Source organism: Sparus aurata, chromosome 19, assembly GCF_900880675.1.
Source record: "Sparus aurata chromosome 19, fSpaAur1.1, whole genome shotgun sequence".
In the NCBI taxonomy this organism is placed as follows: Eukaryota; Metazoa; Chordata; class Actinopteri; order Spariformes; family Sparidae; genus Sparus; species Sparus aurata.
This window is the reverse complement of record NC_044205.1, coordinates 4,289,746-4,306,207: the sequence shown is the minus strand read 5'-3', so window position 1 is coordinate 4,306,207 and position 16,462 is coordinate 4,289,746. Positions and strand designations below refer to the sequence as shown.

The following is a 16,462-nucleotide window of genomic DNA, read 5'->3' as shown; positions in this document are numbered from 1 at the left end:
GCACCATTGCCATGTGATTGCCAACAACAGAAGAATGTGTCAGAGGCATTACTATGGAATGCTGCTCTCACAAGATCAGCCACGCTACACCTGTAAAGCTGTTAAAACTCATACATTAGTGAACAAAAAAACAATCCACATTGCTTTCTGGCAAGGTTTGAACAGTGATGAAGAGTAGAAGAAAAACGAAAAGGAGAAAACAAAAAGGTGATGGGTTGTTTCTCAAAATACTTGCATAACAATATCATAAAACAATTTATTTACTACAATAATCTACCACATCAACCTTCTAATGTTGTCTTGTTTCATGCACTCAGCATGTGCTCATGAAGTCTAATGGGACAGTATGAGCAAGTAAAAAGCTACAGTGGAGTGAGTTTTCTGTTTGAGTGTGCATATATCTGTTCTGGGTGTAAAGAGTACCCATGAGTAAGTGTGCAGTGGTGTGTATTTGTGTGTCGACTCTGTTCGTATGTTGCTCTGGCGGCATGCCGGGGACAAACTGCCACCTGTGCGAGTTTCCCAGCCATATGGGTTTTGGTGTAGCTCGATGATTGGGCCAGCGAGTGCAGGTTAAGAAGAGTTGCAGTGAAAGCCAGAGATTAATTGGAAGCGATAGTGTATGAGCCATCTGCTCAATCTGTCTGTCTGTCTGTAACCGCCATCCCCGCCCCCTCTGTCCAGCTGCTGAAGAAAAGAGAAGCAGACAGTGCAGATGGTCCTATGAAATGGATTTGCATTGTTCCATAATAGACTTGAAGCTTTGACCTTTTTCACTCGGAACTCAGAACTGACTGGGAGGAGACGCACAGGCTCAGTGGTTAGCACTGTCACGGAATCTAAGGTATAATTTTCTGCTACTAGAAACAATGTAGACCAAAAATATGAAGTGTGTACCATTCGAACGTACTGAGACTCTGCAATGTCTAAATTCTGGAAATTGTTATTAAGTGAAAAGCATTTGTGCAAAAAGCGACTAGTTGGAATGCTAGATCCAAGTCAATTACATTTCTACAAAATTGAATAAAAAACAAATTGTCTTAATTAGCGTAGTGGTATCTGGCTATAAGGATAGATCTGGTTTAATGTGATCATCTTATTATGGTATATTTAGGAGGTTTAGGTGATATTGTACATACAAATTCTCCCTGGATATTCCAGGATATTTTTAGGTGACACTATGGTGTCCCTGAAAGCTAGACACATTTAGACTAAGACACACATGCAAATAGACTGAATGAACAGGTTAGTTATCTCCATGCTTTGTACTGTAGCATATGAGGTAAACCTTATTTTAAATATACATTTTTCTTTTCTTTTTGATTGCGTGATTGAGATATTATTGACTTATTTGTTCTTAACCTAGCATTAGCATTTGCTGCTGTAGCCACCAGATTCCAATAATGGCACTTAATATCTCTGTCTGCTGTCTTCAGTTGCTTCTGTTTTCTTTAGTAGCAGTGCATTGAGCAAGTATTTTTGCCAGCCATGCTGGCAGCTATTATCAGCGAATTTGTTTAAACAGACATAAAAATCTCTTACAGGCATTTCCCAAAATTAATTAAGTCAGCAACAAACACAACAAATTGCCTGTAACCTCTTAACCTGTGAAAGTCTTGTGCCTCCACTGCAGCTCTGCTCGCATGAAATGTTTGTATAATCCACCCTCAAACCTGCAATAATGTGCTGCAATATTTTCATCACTTGCACTAAAAATCTTTATCACACATGCTGAAAATTCAGGGTCATTCATAAAGCCCTTTAAAGTGGTTATTTGGCTGCTTCATCTTTCCTTGTTTCTGTGTGAGAATCAGTTCCCCCCTCTCAGCCCACCCCTCCTTGAGCCTCTTATCCCTCTTTTAATTGTCCTCCCCTTAAAGCAGTCCTCATGTTTTAAAGGGTCAGAAACTACTCATTCTTTATTCGCTGGAATAAAATTGAAATAAAGACTTGCCTGCTCTTGTAAGGAGGAAAACGTGTATCATATTTTTTCTTCCACAAACACGATTTCAATGGAATTATTCATAAAGGTTGATCTTTAACTGGAAAATCAGGGACTGAAAAGAAAAGGCATTAGTTTTTGTCTGTGCTGCAAAATTGTACATCTTAGTTCCTCCTGGAAAGTACTTGAGATGGATTGCACTGACTGTAATGCACATTAATGGCTCTCTAATGATGAATGACTCATACTTTGCATCCTTTGGTTTAACTTATTAAATTTCACTTCGAGGTAAAATTGGGAAGACAGAAGAGAAACTCCGTTACGCAGCTATGATGTCTTGCTTCTGTCAGAAGTCTCTCAAACTCCATGTTAATTGCTATCTAGTGAGGTGATACACTGACAGCTTCTGATTTTTGTACTGCTGATACCCTGAGGGGGATCTTCCAACACCGCAGTAGCTACAGACACAGATGGCATTGACTTACAACATTAATTTTGACTCGTTTGCCAAAAATGATCTGAAAAACGATTTGTTTAATGTTTGACCAACAAGGATGTTCATTGTCATGGTTAAAAATATAGCCCTACTTGGGTTAACTATTAAGGTTAGTTTAACTACTATGGTTAGGGAACGATTACCCTCAGGGTTAAAAGTAACCAGTATTAGGCAAACATGTCCTCAGTCCTAACTCATTAAATGCAGCAGCTAGGACAGTGGCCTTCAGCTTCAGAAATACGATGCTCTCCTCACCCCCTAGCATCAGTTTTTGAAATTGCTTTGGTCAAGTTTGCACTTATACATCTGCTACATCTGACTTTCAAAATAAACTTTTGGACTGCTATTACAATTCTGAAACGTTCACTGTACTTGATTTCTATGTGTATGAAGTATGATCTTTTTCTAAACCTAACCTAGTTTTGGAGCCTAAATCAAAGCAACTACATTTACTCATATTAACTTACTTAGATAACATAACTTAAAAACAAATCACTCATAACTCTTGGTCACATGCAAACTATGGTAAGGTCCAGTGAATGAACCATCCAACCACTCTGACACAGATTTTTCTAGGTCTTTATATACATAACACTAGAGTAACTCTTGATGCTGGAGTGGCACAGAAAAAACTTGCCAGATGATTGGACAAACCATGGGCTCTATCTTAACCATCTGAAACGCAAGTATCAAACGCAAAACGCAAGTAGCTTTGTGGGCGGATCTCAGGCGCTGTCGCTATTATGCCGGCGGGGTAAATGACTCTTGCACCCGACGCAAATCTAAAATGAGTTGGTCTGAAGTAGCTACATTATTCATAGGTGTGGTTTGGGCGTAACGTGCAATAAACCAATCAGAGCGTCATCTCACATTCCCTTTAATAGCAGGTGCGCTTGTTCCATGGCGGATTGCTATTATAATGGCAAATTTGCCAGGCGCACGCCAGGAGCGGTTCACAGCCGAGGAGGCCGATGTTCTCGACAGGGCCGTAAAAGACAGAGAAGTGGCATTGTATGGGGATGGAAGAAACCCACCCAAATTAGCTTTGGTTAAACGGGCGTGGGAGGAAATTGCCACAATTGTTTCTATGGCTGGCATCCCCATGACATCGCACCGGGCCTCGGGAGCAGTGCGCAACGGCCAGCTGATGACGGAGCAGCGCAAACACCAAGGTGCAGAGGATCCAGACCCACTACACGCCGTGGCAGCATTGTCAGACCGGACCGCACTGTCCGGGATGCGGCAAGGTATTAATGCCCGTCTTGACCGGGTGGCGATGTTGCTGTTGCCTCTCAGGCACATCGCCTCAAGTCTCCAAACGCACCACCTGCTCCTGTTGTGCCCCTTCCTCCTCCTCCCCCAACTCCATCTCCGTCCACCCGCTCCACTAGGAGCACATCGGGCATTGCCACTCCCGGACCCTCACGGCTACGGCGGGCTCGTTGCATATCAGAGGGAAAAAGAATTAGTTCTTCTGTTTAAATCTTTTCAACTTTTTTTTGTATGGTTTGCAAAAATGGGAACTGCTTCCTTGTAGATGGAGCATGCGCCCTTAAAATAGCATCTGAATAAGCGCCACTGACTTTAGACTAGGTTTTTCCTGGTCTGTTGCGGAAGTGTTTTCTGATACAGCAAAATAGCACCAGTGAACGTTTGCGCCGGAACACGCCTCCTCTTTTCGCTGAACCGCCCCCAGGATCGCAAATTCATTCCCTGATTTAAGGACCTGCGTCTGTGGAGGGAAAATTCCAATGTGCGCCGAATGCAAAATAGGAATTATACAAGCGCCAGTGTACAAAGTCAATTGCGCTTAGTGCAAGATAGAGCCCCATCTCTTTCTCATCATCTATCAATGCGCACTTAAACTGGTCAGATCAATGAACCATGTGACGAAGTCGGAGAGCACTACTAGTGGAGCCTGGTGATAAATTAAACTCACACCAATGTCAGTCGAAAGAGGAGTGAAACATCTTTTCCACAGATAAAAGCCCTCAGTGTGCTTCTTTGCTCTTCTTTCAGTGAAGTAATACTCTCCAGGTCTGATGTAGCAGCATCTACACCACCCTTTTTGTTTGGAGCTGAGTGGTTACAGCACACCACATATTTGCAACATCCCCAATTTGATTCCAATCAGGGAGCTTTGTCTCATGTTGTGGGGATGGCCCAACCATCTCCTTTGCAGGTTTTGCATCATCATTTGCTTTGCCACAGGACATGACTTGTCAGAAAAATGTAATCATAGGTTGTCTTGAATGTTTTGATTGATGCTGTCCTTTTTGTGGTGAGGTTATTTTTGCCATAACAGTTGGTAAGATTATACAGAAGCACAAATCATAGAAGAGAGGACCACAGGAAGAATACATCTTCACCACCCTGGAAATGCACTGATGACATTTAGGAGAATGTACACAAATGTTTAAAACACATGCAAGTTAGCAGACACATTGACTGATTTGACAAAACTCAATGAAAATACAGAAATAAAGAAAGAAATTGGAGATACCATTTTAAAAAATGTTAAAATTCACAGTGTAACATTTTATTTGTGTGACATGACAATAATCATACTCAGTAGGGGTAACATTACTGCTACAGATCCATATTGTTTGGTTTATTGGGAGTATTTGAACTTCAAAGACCCCAGTGAATCTTCATCAGTTCCTCTGGCTTCAGCTGAGCTCTAGTCCATGGAAACAGTCCAGTTAAGAGGTGACCGTGTCAGACTGGAGCCCAGTGTTTCCAGTATTCCCAGTCCTAGTGCTATGTGTTTTGGCATGGACAGAATATTGCATATTTATCATGCTGGAGTTGAGTGTGTGTTTGTGATTTTGGGTCTGTGAAAGTGTGGGTGTGTGTGTGTGTGAGTGTGTGTGTGTGTGTGTTAGTGTTTGCATGCCAAGCAGTGTGTAATGAAAGGCTGAATAACAAAGTATCAACATGAGCTCCGCTTTCCACAGAGCCAAAAGTAGCCCTTTCCAAACACACACACACACACACACACACACACACACACACACACACACACACACACACACACACACCAGGGTGGGTGAGGTTGATTGCTATTCACACTTGCAGTGCGCTGGACTCCCCAAAGTCAGCTTTACACCTGCTACCCATGTGGCTGTTCAGGAGTTGTGATGCCTCACCCAGGAAATTGAAAAACAGTTCTAATCCTACCTCTCAGGAGCAAACCCACTCTCTCTTTCTCTCACTCCCTCTCTCTCTCTCACACACACACACACACACACACACACACACACACACACACACACACATCCAACACAACAATCACACATCATAATCCACCCCCTGCTCCATCTGTTTAAATGGCTCCTAACATGATGAATGAATTCTGATTCATAATCTCTCACTGCTTACGATAGCACCAGCTGATTGTCTCTTCTGTCTGCTGTCTGTCTCTAAACCACATACACACCATCACAAAGTACGAACACTGTGTGTGTGTGTGTGTGTGTGTCAGCAGGTAGCTGGGTCCATTCATCAGTGTTTGAAGATGACAGGCAGGGGTAAGTGGTGTCTGGTCTGGTGTGTTAGCCTCTCTAACTGCACAGACACACACACACACACACACACACACACACACACACACACACACACACACACACACACACACATATTTTCTGTACTCAGCAGCAAAGGGGCATTGGCATACATGGACACAAAATATAGTAATTACAGAGAATTAACAAGGATTTGCAGTACAAAATGTACAAATACCAATACAATGATATCTGTTTGCAGTCATTTAGAATGTATATATATAGTTTGTATTAGCTTTTGCAATGTAAAATGTCATATATATGTTATATGTACACTGTAAAATGTTACCAGAATTTAACAACATTTCATTGTAATATTTCACAATAATTTACTGTATTATCACTTTAAAGGCTTTAACTGTAATAATCACAATATAATACTGTAATTTTCTATGAAATCAAGTAAATTACTGTGAGAAAAACTGATACCAGGATTTAACAACATTTTACTGTATTATTTCACAGTAAAAATACTGTATTCAAACCATCCTCTGTGGCAACACAACAGATTACTGTAAAAGTTGAATCGCGCTTGAACCGCGCTGCATTGTGGGACCAAGAAGAGACGACAGGTGGATACCGGCGAATAGGATATACCGTTCTCTAACATGATTACATTTTAGGCAGCTTGTCACAACTTATATTAGTTGTGTGAGTTAATGTTAGTAAATGAACGATCTTTGGATCAAGGTAACGTCACTTTATGCTCCACTTTTTTGGCTGTTAAGTCATTTCAAAGCCGTTTTTCTCCGCAAAGCTTTGCCTCACAGAGAAGTAACTTATATAGTAGCTGAAATCATGTGTTTTCATCTATTCGTCTCCACATGTCGTTAGGAGGCATAGTGTGTGAGCTATTTGACCGAGAATACGCAGCGTTTTCGCCGCAAATTAGCTAAAGTTAAAGTAAGCTAACGTTAGCCTCCAGCTGCAGCAACTAAGTCATTACAAAGCCGTTTTTCTCCGCGAAGGTTTGCCTCACAGAGAAGTAACTTATATCTTTGGAAAGTTGAAATCATGTGCTTTCATTTGGTGGTCATATCGATGGGAGAGATATGCATGAGTATTTGATTGACTACTAATCTCTTCCAGCTTAAAGTATAGATAGATAGATAGATAGATAGATAGATAGAATTACTTTAATGATCCCAGACTGGGAAATTATTTTGTTACAGCAGTAGTGGGTCCGCAAATAAAACACTTTGTACAAAACATAAATAGAATCCAATATATACATAGTGTATATATACAGTGCACAGTGTGCTATAAACAATAAACAATAATAATATATTCAACAAAACAAAATATGCAAAATATACTATAACAATAATAATATATACAACAAAACAGTAGAGAGACCAGAGTTCTCTGTCAGGCAGAGGTGAGAGAGTTATTGTATAAAGTGATGGCTTGTGGCAGGAAAGATTTCCTGTATCTGTTGCTACGACAGCGAAGCTGAAGCAGCCTTCCGGAGAAGGTGCTCCGCTGTCTGACCAGTGTGAGTTGGAGAGGGTGGAGAGGATTATCCATGATGGATAACAGTTTTTTCTGTGTCCTCCTCTCCACCACAGCCTCCAGAGTGTCCTGTTTGCAGCCAATCACAGAGCCAGCCTTCCTGATCAGTTTGTTGAGTCTGTTGGTGTCGCTGGCTCCGATGCTGCTTCCCCAACAAACCACAGCAAAGAAAAGTACACTGGCCACCACAGACTGATAAAAGATCTCCAACATCTTGCTGCACACGTTGAAGGATCTCAGCTTCCTCAGGAAGGTCTGCTCATCCCCTTCTTGTAAACAGCTTCAGTGTTAGATCTCCAGTCCAGTCTGTGGTTGATGGTAACACCCAGGTACTTGTAATCCTCCACCGCCTCCACATCCTTTCCCAGAATGCACAGAGGTTGGAAAGCCGTCTTCCTCTTCTTCCTGAAATCTATCACCATCTCTCTGGTCTTGCAGATGTTCAGCCGCAGGTGATTCTGTCCAGTCCACTCCACAAAGTTGTCTACCAGTGCCCTGTACTCCTCCTCCTGTCCCTCACTTATACACCCAACAACAGCCGAGTTGTCAGAAAACTTTTGCAGGTGACACGACCCGGTGTTGTACTGAAAGTCAGTGGTGTATAAGGTGAACAGGAAAGGAGACAGTACAGTCCCCTGTGGAGCTCCGGTATCACTAACCACCGCATCAGACAGAACACTGCCCATACGGACAAACTGTGGCCTGCCTGTCAGGTAGTCAGTAATCCAGGAGATCATTGTGTCGTCTACACCCATCACCCACAGCTTCTCCCCCAGTAGCAGTGGCTGAATGGTGTTAAAAGCACTAGAGAAATCAAAGAATGTGATTCTCACAGTGCCTCCTCCACCATCCAGGTGCGAATGGGCTCGTTGCAGCAGGTAGATGACAGCGTCATCAACTCCCAAGTGGGGCTGGTAAGCAAATTGCAGAGGGTCTAGCAGGGCTCTCACCTGCGGCCTCAGGTTGGCCAAAACCAGTCTCTCCAGCACCTTCATGACGTAAGATGTGAGGGCCACTGGTCGATAGTCATTGAGGTCTGATGGTGTCGACTTCTTTGGAACAGGAACCAGGCAGGAAGTCTTCCAAAGCACCGGTATTCTCTCCTGACCCAGGCTCAGGTTGTAGAGGTGTTGTAGGACAGGAGACAGCTGGCTGGCACATGTCTTCAGGATCCTGGGGCTGATACCGTCAGGGCCTGCAGCCTTCTGCTGGTGGAGTCTCTCCAGCTGTCTCCTAACCTGGCCTGCAGCCACAGTCATGCGGGGGAGGCAGCCGGTGTCTTCAGTGGAGGACGAGGAGGTGGAGGAGGAGGTGAAGGTGGAGGAGGAGGAGGTAGAGGAGGAGGAGGTGGAGGAGGAAGAGGTGGAGGAGGAGGAGGAGGAGGAGGAGAAGAAGGAGAGGTGCTGCACAGGAGAGCTCACATCAGAGGAGTGAGGGAGGAGGGGAGGAAGCATTTGGGGCAGTGAGGGTGTGTGGGGGTCTGGAGGTGTCATGGAGACGACAGAAGGCTGTGAGCTGAACCTATTGAAGAATCTGTTCAGCTCGTTTGCCCTCTCCAGGCTGCCCGATGACTGTCTGCCGCTCACCTTACACCCAGTGATCTGCTTCATACCAGTCCACACATCCCTCACATTGTTCTGCTGGAGTTTGGCCTCCAGCTTCCTCCTGTAGGCATCTTTACAGGCCCTCAGCATATCCCTGAGTTTATGCTGCACTCTCCTCAGTTCTTCCCTGTCTCCAGACCTGAACGCCCTCTTCTTCTTGTTAAGAAGGGCTTTCAGGTCATTGGTGATCCACGGCTTATTATTAGGGAAGCAGCGTACAGTCCGGGTTGGCATGGTGGTGTGTTCACAGAACCTGATGTATTCTGTGATGCAGTCGGTCATGCTGTCGAGATCCTCTCCATGTGGCTCAACAAGTGCATCCCAGTCTGTCGACTCAAAGCAGTCCTGTAGTGCGTCAGCAGCCTCCTGAGTCCACCTCCTCACGCTCCTAGTGTGGACAGGCTGCCGCTGAACAAGGGGGATATACTTAGGGGTCAGCAGAACCAGGTTGTGGTCAGATCTTCCGAGAGGGGGGAGGGCTGTGGGACTGTATGCATCCTTAGCATTTGCATACAACAGATCCAGTGTGTTACAGTCTCTGGTGGGGCAGTCAACATACTGGTGAAATGTTGGAAGGGTTTTGTCCAGTGAGACGTGATTAAAATCCCCAGTGATGACAATAAATGCGTTAGGATGCTGCGTCTGTATCTGGGCAACAGCAGAGTGGATGACGTCACAGGCCAGCGCTGCATCAGCTGAAGGAGGAACGTACACACCGATAATGATGGCGGACGTGAATTCCCGGGGCAAATAATAAGGCCTCATCCCCACAGTCAACAGTTCAATGTCCGGGGTACAGAGACGTTTCTTCACATGAACATGTCTGGGATTACACCACCTCTCACTCACATACAGTGCATTCCCTCCTCCTTTCTTCTTTCCGCTGCTTGTCACGTCCCTGTCCGCCCGAACAGTGCTGAAGCCGGGAATCGCCACACTGTGGTCCGGGATGTGTGAGTGAAGCCATGTCTCCGTGAAACACAACACACTGCACTCACGATATTCCCTCTGAGACTTTATCAGCGCAGTGAGCTCGTCCGTCTTGTTCCCCAGAGACCTCACGTTTCCCATGACGATCGCCGGTACAGCCGGTCTGTGTCTCCTCCTCTTCACCCTCCGTTTCACTCCGGCTCTGCAGCCACAGCGTCTCCTCCGCAGCTCCTTCAGGACCTCAGGCCTGGCCCCGGAGTAGCAGTGCAGGTTCACACAGCACAATCAGCTGGTCGCGTGTGTAAACAATGCACTCAATGATGCGCTCCTGACCCTCCGTTGCTAGGGCTAGCAAAAACATCACAAAAAGTGCCGTAAAAGTTCAAAAAAGAAAAAAAAGAAAGGTGTTCGTCCTCTCCCAGTCTCCGGAGAAGAGCCGCCAAAAGTTCAGAGAAAACCAGAACACAAACACAACACAAATACAACAAAAACTACGAAAAAACTGAAAAACCCACGGGAGCTGCTGCTACAGGCTGCCACCTAGTGCGGCGCCATAGCAACCGAATATGATCTGTCACTAATTGCCCTCCATTCTTTTTCAGAGGCAGTTTAAACAAGGACAGTGATCCCTGGAGCAGGCTGTTGAGGTAAAAAATAGCACATAAAACTGTGTAAATAATCTGAGAAAATCAAGTGGTTTTCTTTTTGATATTGTGCTTTGATCCACCACTGAATGTCTCATCAAACTAGCAAATGACATTTGGGTCAAATTAAGCTTATAGTCAGTAATTTAATCGCATTCATTCACATGTTGTCACATAACATTTGCTCTGATTAACCTCTAAATCATTGGAACCAGTGAAACGTCTCTTATGCACCATGTTGAATACGCTACAATGCTTTGTTGTTTCTTATTTTACAGCCGTGTGCCACAGCCTATGGAGGACCAAACCTGACATAAGTATAAATAAATAAATAAATGCATAAATGCATAAATAAATAAATGTTGAAATAAATAAATAAATGTTGAAATAAATGCATAAATAAATACATGCATAAATAAATGAATAAATAAATAAATGCTGAAATAAATGTATAAATAAGTAAATAAAAGTATAAATAAAAGAATAAATGCTTTTTATTCATTTATAAATTTCTGTTCACCTACATTTATTTATTTCTGTATTCCTGTTCACCTACATTTATTTATTTCTGTATTTCTGTTCACCTACATATATTTATTTCTGTATTTCTGTGTCCATATGTAAGGTAGGAGGTCCTAACCTCTGTCAAGAGCATGATTGGTTACAGGAGTGTGCTCGATGAGGGTCTACTACTTCTGCCTTACTAGCAGCGCTGATTCCTTTACACTGTACAGGAATGTTGCTGGCTACCAGCAGGCCTGCTCAGCTAACTGTTAGCTGCAGTTGTTGACATTTGTTCATGAGCTCTGGTTTAGTTATGAATTTGTCTGGCGTTCATTTTAACTTGCGAGGGTCCCAGGTGTGCTGGTGGTGTGGTTTGAGAATCCCGTCTGGAGAGAGAGGGGTCCTCAGCCAAGTCCGCTAACCAGGAAAAACATTCTGCTCATCGCTCCAAGTCATGTATATGTGTATTCTAGACGAGCGCTACAGAGCACAAATCATCCAAAAGTGCATGTTGTCGGTCTCATATCTTTGTTGTGAATGTCTGTACTCTCAAATAACTCATGGGTGGAACAGGCTGAGGCATTTGTTCACGCCGAGCGGCTCGAGAGCGGAGTGGAGACTGTTAGCTGCTCGCTGTAGCGCAGCGTCCAGGCTACCTTGTGACACCGGTTACCATCGGGTATTTTTCATTCCGCACTGTTCAAATGGTCGCTTAAAGCCATTGTTCCGAGCCGCATACATCGTTATTAAGCTGAAGCTAAGTCGGTGTGAAAACTGTACACTGTCATACAGCCTGCTGGTCAAACAGTCTGCAGAGTACGTTGACATCCAGCCCGAGCTCAGCATGAGGTCAATCAGCTGTGGCAAATCGTGAGACGTCCAGATCAACCTGTGATACAAACACCAGTTGCGACAATGGTTCATAGGAAAGCCCAGACATGTATCTCACTCTCGGTGGTAACGTGTCAACAGTTAACCTGGACGCTACGCTCTCAGCTAAAAGCTAACAGCTAACTGCTAACAGCGGTGTCCACGCCGCTCTTGAGCCGCTCCGCGTGAACAAATATGCTTAATACTGTTCCACACATGAGTTGTTTAAGAGTACAGAGATTCACGACAAAGATATGAGACCGACAACATGCACTTTTGGACGATTTGTGCTCTGTAGCGCTCGTCTAGCAGTGGTTTCCAAGTCGCAGCCCCAGCTTCTCCGTGTGGATAGAAGTGTTCAAGCCACGTCAAAACGAATACACGTATTCATGACTTGGAGCGATAAGCAGAATGTTTTTCCTGGTTAGCGGACATGGCTCTCCAGACAGGATTCTCAAACCACACCACCAGCACATCTGGGACCCTCGCAAGTTAAAATGAACGCCAGTTAACCTGTCACACTGGTTGAGGCCATTAAGCTAACTGGAGCTGTTTTACAACGTTACAGAGAGCGAGGCTTGAGATCAGGAATCGTTTGCTTTTGTCTGGCTCTCCGATTTGACCAATCATGCTCTTGACTGAGGTTAGGACCTCCTACCTCCTCATTTACATATGGACACAGAAATACAGAAATAAATAAATGTAGGTGAACAGAAATACAGAAATAAATAAATGTAGGTGAACAGAAATGTATAAATAAATAAAAAGCATTTATTCTTTTATTTATACTTTTATATATTTATTTATACATTTATTTAAGCATTTATTTATTTATTCATTTATTTATGCATGTATTTATTTATACATTTATTTATTTATTTCAGCATGTATTTATTTATTTATGTATTTATGTATTTATTTATGCATTTATGCATTTATTTATTTATTTATACCTATGTCAGGTTTGGTCCTCCATAACAGCCGCTGATGTGCAGAGGACAGTGACGTTACCAAGCACCCCCTGCTTGATTGTCCAAGGTACTGTCGATATCTGGATTTTATATTGATATTTCGAGCTGTATGTGGTTATTTTAAAAATTAACAGAAAAGTCACTACATGATCATTTCACATAACTTGTTTATTGGTCTCTTGACATGTTTTTTCCCCCAATATTGTTTTTATTTCTGAGTTTGAGCTTAAGCAGTAGTGCATCAGTAGTGGTGTACAGTAAATGATTTTAGAGATTTCAGATTGCTTTTTCCAGCATTCCAGGGTAGTGCCTTGATTAAAATTTGGTTTGGAACTGTATCACTTAGGAAGCCCCAATAGATCAGCCATCAATCAAAATCGTCCGATCTTCGGTATACAGTAAATATGAGATTAGCGAATTCTATTTGTTTTATAGTTGCCGATTACAAAAATAATTGATACGTGAGTCATTTCTTAGCAGAGCATGCTGCAAACCACTGTTTTCCGACCCAGCTGACTTTGACCAGCAAACGGACTGTCAACATAACATACATACACACTAACTTGCACATTGATGCTCACATCAATGAAAGCTGCTTTTTTTCACAGATCTCTATATAGATTGATTGTATTTGTTAAATGTGTGTATTGAGACATGTCCAGTGTCATATTTTCAGCAGGGTGTAAATTCAAGTTTACAATCTGGACTGTTTGCTAACATCAGCTGAGCTACTTGTTAACTGCTTATGTAAATTTGCACCGGGTGGCGTTTTTTAAAGGCTGAAGCTATACAAAAACTGTCAGTAAAAAGATTGGATCAACTGATCTGGCTCATTAATGAAGGAGATCAGTGATGATAAAAATTATATGATTATAAAAAAAAACATGATCAGGGCATCCCTAGTTAAAACCAAATCTTAGAGACTTAAAAAATGCACGAGCAAGGTAGGGCTCAATGTTCTCTGGCGTCAGGTGTGCAAGAGACAGTCAATTAGACCACTAACAATGGTCAATGAGTGGGTCACTGTTTTCAAAAGCATTCAATGTTGCTGAACATTTAAATGAATGAAATATAAGCATTGCTCTCTTGTGCAGCATTCCACTTCTTTAAAATAGTGCAAGATGGGTATGTTTGTTCATTTCAGGCGACATGATCAAGCCTAGCTTTTGGATGCTGTCCACTGAAGGACAGGTGGGGATGGGACCACATGAGCATTCTCTAATTTGTCCTCTGTATTTGGTCAATCTGAATCAAATTCAGCAGCCCAGCACTCCTCAACTTTCTCCTTTTGATAGCATGGCAAAGAGAGCACACAACCTGTGAGCTGTGGACATGTTTGGTAAACTTCATCAACTTTAGTGCATTATTGTCTCAGGAATTTCCATTACTATTTTCATTACAAGGGTTTGTTTTTCAGTGTTCGCATGTGTATCTCAATTTCTACACGACTGATTTGTATAAATCTTGCTTGGCTTTCAATACTAATTTCTTTGGTGTAGGTCGGATTTAGTTAAAGAGGAAGGGGCACCACTGCATGTGCCTTTGATAAACAATGCAATATTAAATCTGTAAAACTGAAAGTTGTCTTTGGTTTATTGTTTACAGGTGCTTCTTGGGCATTAACCCTGAGATGGGCTCAAATTCAAAGAAGAAGCGTGGAGGCATCAATCAACACGTGAGCACGCTCCAAAGGAAACTTGTTGACTTTGAGTGATCAGTGTAAATATGAAATTGTCACGTAGTTGACGTAAGAATGTTCATTTTGTATATGTTCATAAGTTGTTAATTTTTACTGTATTGTTTATACCGTATATGTTTAAAAGTTTTAAATTGACGTGTGGGTTGGGTATGGTAACCAATTTCCTGCTATCGATTAATCACAATTTGATATTGATTCGATTTAATATTGATTGATTCATAGATTCAGTTAGTGACACCAAAGTATGATTTTGAGCTGTAACCTGATTACATAACTACCCCAGCCATGTAACACATCAATACTGGTATCAATATTGACATTAGACAGGGAATAAATATATCAGCACTTAATAGCTGAATCTGCTCTTTAAAAATGAAAATTCATGTTCATGTTTATGTTCAGAGACAGCTCTAGTAAATTGTTGAATTTGATAGTTTTATAAATTTGAAAAAAAATTAAAATGAGTATTGTCTTTGTTTTCTTTGTTCTTGTTTTGACTTTTAATTTAGCAAATCCAAAGCATGTTTGTGTGGTAAAATCACAGGTAAGTCAAATTTGCAATATGTAACAGTATTATTTAAGTTGTAAATTTACAGTAAATTACTGGCTACTGGTTGCATTACTTTTACAATAAAAATGTGAAAATACAGGCAATTACTGTAATTTACATACAGCAAGATACTGTAATTCCACAGCTACATACTGCTATATCACAGTAATTCCATGGGCATGGCAACTGTGAAGTTACAGTGTACAGCTGTAGATGCATTGTATTTTACTGTGAAATATTTACAGTACATTATTGTGAAACATGTACAGTACATTACTGTGAAATATTCAAAATAAATTACTGTAAAATTACTGTGAAAGTAATGCAATTAGTAGCCAGTAATTTACTGTACATTTACAGTGAAAAATTTTACAGTGTATACATATATGTTGGTAGCAGCTCTTTAATAACCACAGGTTTATAGACTTTGGGGGAATGAACCCAGTATTTTCTGAATTGTTTATCCTATTTACCCATGATTAAATCAGGGCAGTTTAATGTCGATCAAGACTTCAGCGTACTAAAGAAGTTGTCTTTAAAGAAGATGAATGAAATTTCAAGAACCATGAGTACAACTCTGAATTTCTTCTCCCACTTGAAACTTTAAATGTATATAAATCATACATGAGTGTTTATTCCCAAACTGTGCTGTCATGGTCACAAAGCCACTCTAATCGCATCACCAAGAGACTCTCCACTGGCAGACAATTTAATACATTTTTAAGGCAGCATTTGGAGATATTACAAACGCTCCGCCAGTGGTCACGTTCTTTAGATGTCAGAGAGATTTTTGTCCATATTCTTCTTGTGGAACAAAAACACAGTAGGCATAGGCAATGAAAGAAAATAGAGGATGAACCAGTGTAAATTCGAAAATCAAATGAATGTAATGCTTCATCATTTTACTTACAACACAAAGTATTAACTCTCTCTTAATGACTCACTGAGAGACTTACTAGAGTGATGCTGACTGGGACATGTTTTGGTCAAGCTCTGCTGACATCGACATGTTTAAGGAAATGGTTACATGCTTCATTTCCACACTAATAGATGATATCTGTCCTACAGTAACTGTGAAAGTTTTTCCCTATCAGAAACCATGGGTTGGTTGTTCTGTCCTTAACGCTATGAATGCATGCACCGCTGCCTACAATGATGGTCTCAGGTCCAGCGACAT

The 16,462-nt window shown here is 41.9% G+C and overlaps 1 long non-coding RNA gene across 2 annotated transcripts; it reads left to right on the top strand.

Annotated features, from left to right (window-relative positions):
• Positions 1 to 732: 732 nt before the first annotated feature.
• LOC115569573 (uncharacterized) lies at positions 733 to 15,210 on the top strand. Of its 2 annotated transcripts, none has more exons than XR_003981556.1 (6): positions 733 to 844; positions 5,926 to 5,968; positions 10,650 to 10,694; positions 10,970 to 11,008; positions 13,028 to 13,103; positions 14,642 to 15,210. It is a non-coding gene; the product is annotated as an uncharacterized LOC115569573 (long non-coding RNA). The 2 variants fall into 2 exon arrangements; XR_003981557.1 differs by having other exon boundaries at positions 5,888 to 5,968.
• Positions 15,211 to 16,462: the final 1,252 nt, after the last annotated feature.